Here is a 6,615-nt window from a genome sequence, read left to right on the forward strand (position 1 = left end):
AAGTCCAGCTCCGGCTGAGAATGGCAAGCAGCAGCTGGGCCTAATGGCTGTGGTGGCCTCGTGAGGGCCCCAAGCTCGTGAAGTTGCCTGTGGTACTGAAACTAACCCAGATGCCAGTAAGGCCTCCAGGTGACACTTGCTTTCAGTTGGCACTGAAAAATCACTGCTTCTGTTGCTCTCGGGGCCAAACACGTTATTATTAGTCTCTCACTAGCTTCACTGGGTGACACTTCCGATGTGTGGGTCATGATGACAACGGTTGCCTAGGTTACTTTCAGAGAATCGAAGGCTGCATCTGTTGAAACCACAGACTTTTCATTTTCTCAGCTGACCTTTCACAGCAGGGGGTGGAGCACTCCACCCTTAGCTCATGTTGGCGTCACCGTTATCCGAACACAGAAAGAGCCAAGAAGACTGTGGACAAAATGGCCTCACTTCTGCTTGATCCACTGCTTGATCCACTGACCTCTCCATCCACTATGTGTCCCTGAGCCCTGTGCTTGGGGAGGCTGAGCCAAACCTGAGTCTTCCTCTACACGATTGGCCAACACTCCCCCTCTCCCCCATGTGTAAGTCTTTTGTGACACCTATCATTTCAGTGAGGAGGGAGCAACGTGGATCTGTGCTTATGGTGTCCTTGGGAGCTCAGAGGTGAAAGAAGGTGGAGCCCAGAAGAATTCATGTTCATTTGTGGGTTGTGCTCCAACAGATGGGTGAATGCATTGGTGACACACTCATTGGTATTCTTAAAGAAAAAATAGGTCAGAGGACTCTCCTCTATCCCTCCTTAGAAACTTTGAGTACCAGGGCTAGAACCTGAGTGTGGGAACCAGCCACAGAGGAGGGACCCAGACACCAAACTGACAAGTCTACTTTGCAGCATGCTCCGGTAAATGCCAACAGTAGCCACACACAATAATACTACAATGGCTTCCTGTCTTTGACAATAGGGCTAATTGTCAACTTGACACAGTCTAGAATCACCTAGGTCAGATTGGCCTGTGTGTGTGTATCTGTGTGGAGTTATATTGAGAGTATTGAGGTGGGAAGAGCAACCCACAGCCCACTGTGGGTGATGTCATTCCCTAGACAGGAATCCTGCGCTCCAGGCTTGCCTTGAAATCTCACAAATTCACACTCTGGAAATCTCCACTCTGGAAAACTCCACCCCCAAGAAACTTCCTGCTCAGTTTTCTGCTATGTCTCACCTTAGCAGAGGCAGCCATCCTCTCTGTCTCTCCCAGCAGATGGCTTGTGTGAGGCCTGTTGTGTGGTGTGACTTTGTGGCTTTCTTTGGCTCCTGACTGCCGGGATGCCTTTCCCATCAGAGCTGTAACACTTTCAATGCGTATCTTTTGGATAACAGTACCAGTCCTTAATCAGGTGCGGTTGGTAAACATCTTCTCCCCAGTCTATTGGCTTATCTGCTGATTCTCTTAACCCCTTTTCAGAGAGCAGAAAAATGTAATTTTAGAAAAGCCCAACATCAATTGATTTTTTTTCTTTCACGAATCAGGCTTTTAATCTTTCATATAAAACTCACTGCACCAGGAGCTGGGAGAAGGCTCAGTTAATAAACCGCTTGTCACAAATTCTGGAGGATCTGTGTTCACATCCTTGAAACCACAGGGAAAGCTGGGTGCAGTGGGACAGCCTCTGTAATCACAGTGCTGGGGTGGTGTGGACGCGGGACTTGCTGAATTGATGGACTTGGTCCAGGGAGAGACCCCGTCTCAAAAACTAAGGACACCTGATGGAAACCTCTGGGTTCCACAGGCACAGCCACAGCCACACTCACACAGCTCTCTCTCTCTCACACACACACACATACACAAACACACACACACACACACACACACACGCATGTATGGGTATGCACAGACACATGAATGCACACAAGCACACATACACTAATACTAACTCATTACCAAAGACAAAACCACCTATATTTCTTTTTAGATATTTGTGTGTGTGTGTGTGTGTGTGTGTGTGTGTGTGTGTGTGTCTGATGTGAGATGTGTTCAGCTTCATTTAAAGATATGGTTGTTCAATCGCTTCAGCACCATTTTTCCCACAGACCACCTTTTGTCAATGGAAGCACTTTGGTTCTTTGCTGAGAACCCTGAGAAATTCCTGGCTATTCATGTCTTCTTCTCTTTCCCATCTTTTCTTTTGGCTCTTCTAAGTGCAAGGAAGTGCATTAGGTATTCTGAAACACCCATGGGTTCTGACAGACTGTGGTCTGCTTTATCACACACAGAGATGCCTCCTTTTGCATTCCGGGTGGGAATATATCGCCAGGAGTCATCTTTGCATTCACCTGGTCTTTCCTGTGGTCATGTCCATTCTATTGACAAATCTGTCAATAGAATCCATTCTATTGACAAATCTGTCCATTCTATTGACAAATCTGTGAACTGCATCCATTTCTTTTACAACACCTTCTCAATGCTAGCCTTTCCTTCGGAGGGCGTCCATCTCCTGAATTAACAGCCATTTGCTCTGACCATGTTTGTTTCCTGGAGCCCTCTCAACACATTCATCATAGTTGTTTAAAGTTCTCTGCCGGCCGTTCTCAGATCTACCTTGTCTCTGAGCCTGCTTCTTAGGCTCCCTTTGTTTCTTCTTATCCACATTTTTTTCTCTCTCTCTTATCATCTCCTGTGATTTTCGTTGAAAGCCAGACATGTGGTAGCTAGTATTAGGAATTGAGTTTTTTAAAAAAGCCTTCGGTGTGAAGATTTGTTTTAATCAGGCTGGATTTAACATTTATCTCGCTTGGGGTCAAATGCAGCTGTAGATCCTGGGGCCTGAATTCCTCAGTCCTTGTTCTATCTCTAGAATTCTTCTTCAAAGAATCGTCTGTTTTTGAAACAGTCTTGTTGTGTAGTCTCAGCCGACCTCAGCTCACTATGTAGCCCAGGCTAGCTGTAAAGTTGCGTCAGTCCCCGTCAGCTCCCAGAGTGCTGGGGTTACAGGCTATGTAAACAGGTGGTGCTCAGACAGCCATGTCCTGAACTCCTAGCTGTGCCCCCCCCCCCCACGCATGTGCACTGCAGCTCTGTGGAGGAGGCAGTGAGGCGTGGGAAGATTGAGCCTCAGGGGAGAATCTCATTCAGTGTTTCTGTGGGACCGTGGGCTGCAGTTAAGGAAGTGCCTCACTCCTAAGGGTGATAAGGTTCTCTTCCTCAGAATGAGGGGAAAAGGTGAGCTTGGCAGTTAGCTGTCAACACAGTGCTTGCTGAGTTTGACTTCCCAGGATCCACTCAAAAAGCTCACAGCAGTGTGGGCCTGTGGAAGGCAGCCTAGCGGCATCAATGATTCCCTGTGAGCGCCTGTCTTTAAAAATAAGGAGAGTGATTGGGGAGAGAAATGTTGGGTGGCTTACAGGTTTCACAGAGCTCACCATCCCATGCCCCACGAGGGCCATTATTTTCATTACAAGTGGACACCACAGGCGAGTTTATAGATGAGCTATACTCGCTGTAGGTGCCACGGGAGTTCTCTCTACACTGAGCGTGGAAGTTTCTGCTGGGAAGGTTAGATGACAGTGGCATTCTGAGTCCCCAGAAATGACGTTAGTTCTGCACTCTCCCTTGGACAGTGTTCTCTCTAAGCCTCAACTGGACAAGGTGGGGCACGAGTGTAATTCTAGCATTTCGGAGGCAGGAGGATCAGAAGTTTGAGATCGCTTTTCCTCTATGACCGGTGTGAGGGCAACCTTGGCTGCACGAGACCCTGTACAAATGCAGAAACGGTGCTCAGAACAAGCTCCCACTCCTCCCTCTTCGTCTGGGCTCATCAGTGGGCAAACGCCATATCGTCAGTCTGCTCCATCAGCAGTGCACTTGGTCTTGATCTTTTACTTAGGGGTTTGCCCTGAACCACCAGGATCGGCTTCTTCAGGGACCCTCGTTCCCAGCCCACCCATGTCCTTGACCTGTGTTGTTGGACCTCTCTCTCTCTCTCTCTCTCTCTCTCTCTCTCTCTCTCTCACTCAATCGTTCTCCCCTCCTCCACTCTGGGTCTTGGATTCTTGGACTCTCAAGCGCCAGTAAACATATGTGACTCGTAGGTCCGCTCACTGCCAGGGAGGCCACCGCAGCACAGAGCCGTGGAAGGTCCAGGCACATCTCATCTGCTCAGTTCCTGGTTCATGTCTGGCTTCTGCTTCCTGACTTCCTCACTCCCTGAGGAAGCACGCCTATGGCTAGGAGAAGTTTGCTGGCTGCCAGTTTCTGCTGTGAGGGAGCTATAGAGTACCCAGGACATGAGGTCTTCAGTCCTGGCCCCTGCCCTGCACACACCGCCAGGCCTGAGCCCAACGGCTGCAAATCAGTGCTGAGAACATTAACACAGGAACTCCAGCCTGAGCTCAGTCCCTCTGTGACCTCCAGAATGGTGTAGATGGCTGCGGCACAGAGCAGCCACGGCTGACTCACTCTCTGCCACAATGCTACCAGGAGGGAATCCAGCCATGCGTCTACCCCTCCCCTGTAGGATTTCAGCCATGAACTTGGAGGTGAGCAGCCCAAGCACTGAGTGTCTCTGGAACTTGAAATGACCCCAACAAGACCTTCCTGGGGAAAAGCCAAGGAAGCCTTTTGATCCCCTGAGACCTTCTTGCCTAGGCTTCTGGGCTTTTCCTAGGTAAGAGTGTCTACCACGGGAAGGCTGGTGAGGGCAGGTTTGGAACACCACTCTCCCACTAATTGCTCTCTAAGCCAGGCAGGTGGCCCCTGCTCATCCCGTAGCCCCGGGCAGGGTTTAGGTCAATAGAGACTCCGGGATGGCATCTCCTTTGGGTCCCTGCTAGCCAAGCAGGAGTCTATAAAAGGCCTTGGTTTGTGAACTCGAGGCTGGTGGAGAATTCAGAAGCCGGCTTTATAATTGATTTGGGGGAGGAAGCTAGATTCACAGTGAGACAGCCTGACTGCGGCTCTGCAGTGGGCTAGAGGCCAGAAGGAGTTATTGATGTGACCTCTGACCCTGGGAAGAGTGATAATGAAGCTAAGAAACATCCGTTTGTGTGGGGCTTCCCTTCAAATCCTGTGAAGACAGGACTTCTATTTCTGAGGCAGATACATGGTTCTGCTGATGCCAAGGACAGAGGGAATGAGATTCTCCTTTGAGGATTTCTGAGGAAGTCCGGCTTACACGGGGATTGGAAGCAATATCGATTTCAGCAACTGCAGAAGTCAAGTGGTTTCCCAGAGGGTACAGGCCCAGCTTACCCTCCTGTCCCCATGTCCTCCCACCAGCAGCTCCAAGGCTCTGAGCATAGGGGAAGGGAGGAGAGACACCTTCTTGGTCACAGGGTGGGAAATGACATCCCTGGGGTAGACACTTCCCAGCCCTAGTGGTGGGACCTTGGGAGGGTCATCACCTGTGACAGACTGCACCTGACACTCAGTGGGGGTCTAGGGTGTGGACAGCCATGGATCCAGGTGCTGAGCTGACTTGACAGCTCATCTTCGGGACCTTGGACCGATGTCTCTGCTGTGAGGTGGGAATGGAGTTGTCTTCATGAGCAACAACGCTGCTCAGCCCCATGCTGGGGATTCGGCCAGTGTTGCTGCCCCCTTCTCTGGCTCCATACACAGGGACAAGAGCTGAGAGCCCCATGTTCCTCATACTCTCTCATCAGTCGGGAGACAGTGGGAAGGAAATGACAGTACTGATATGGATGCTGGCCCTGCAGCTCCCCACCTCTGTGCCTCAGCTTCCCCCTTCTCTAAAGGGGGAGGAAGATGCAGAACCCTGATGTGACTGAGGAATTTCTTCTCACTGGGATTAACACCAAGCGCTTTCCCTGGACAGACATCACAGGAACCCTATCAGGAATACTGTCAGATGGGAAACTGAGGCACACATGGGCGATACCCCGCCTGGAGTTATCTAGAAAGTGGTGGAAGTGGGATTTGACACCAAGGATCTTGAGTGTCCCCAAGCAAAGATAGTGTAGGGCCAGGCATGGCCACATGCTGTGGGAGAAAGAATGTGAACCCAGAGCCCTGCTCTGTGAACAGCTGGAACCATTCTCTGAGGTCACCACTTCAGTTTTAGGCCTTGGGGAGACACCGCTGCACGGCGTATAGGGTTCAGCCCAGGGCTCAGCTGGGTGGCAGGGGCCTGCCCCTGTGAAGGGAAAACAACACAACTCAGGCAGCTTGCCTGTTATCACGTCAGCTGGTTCCTGCCTTTCTATCTAAGAATTTGCACATTTTCCCATAGTTCAGCATCCCCATATTATCCATTTGGTGTCTTTGGCCCTGTAATCAGGAGTGAGTTGTGGCCTCCCCTCAGCTGCTCACTGGGGTCTATTGACTCATCTGCCCTCATTATTTAGCCAGTAATTCTTCCCATGGGCTTCCATTGATTTCCAGATGGAAATATTTCACCATGTACTGAGATCCTGCCTCAGGTGAATGAGAGTCATGTTAGCACAGCTCTCTCTCTCTGGGCCATTTAATTATAAAACAGCATCACTTCAATAACGGGAACACTTGTGTGTCGTCCTATGGATGCTTGCTTTGTTCCTTCAGGTTGTGTGTTGCCTTTAAGCAGGCCTTACTGTGTGTGTGTGTGTGTGTGTGTGTGTGTGTGTGTGTGTGT

This window comes from Psammomys obesus, unplaced genomic scaffold (genome assembly GCF_907164565.1).
Source record: "Psammomys obesus unplaced genomic scaffold, mPsaObe1.curated_primary_1811, whole genome shotgun sequence".
Taxonomy (NCBI): Eukaryota; Metazoa; Chordata; class Mammalia; order Rodentia; family Muridae; genus Psammomys; species Psammomys obesus.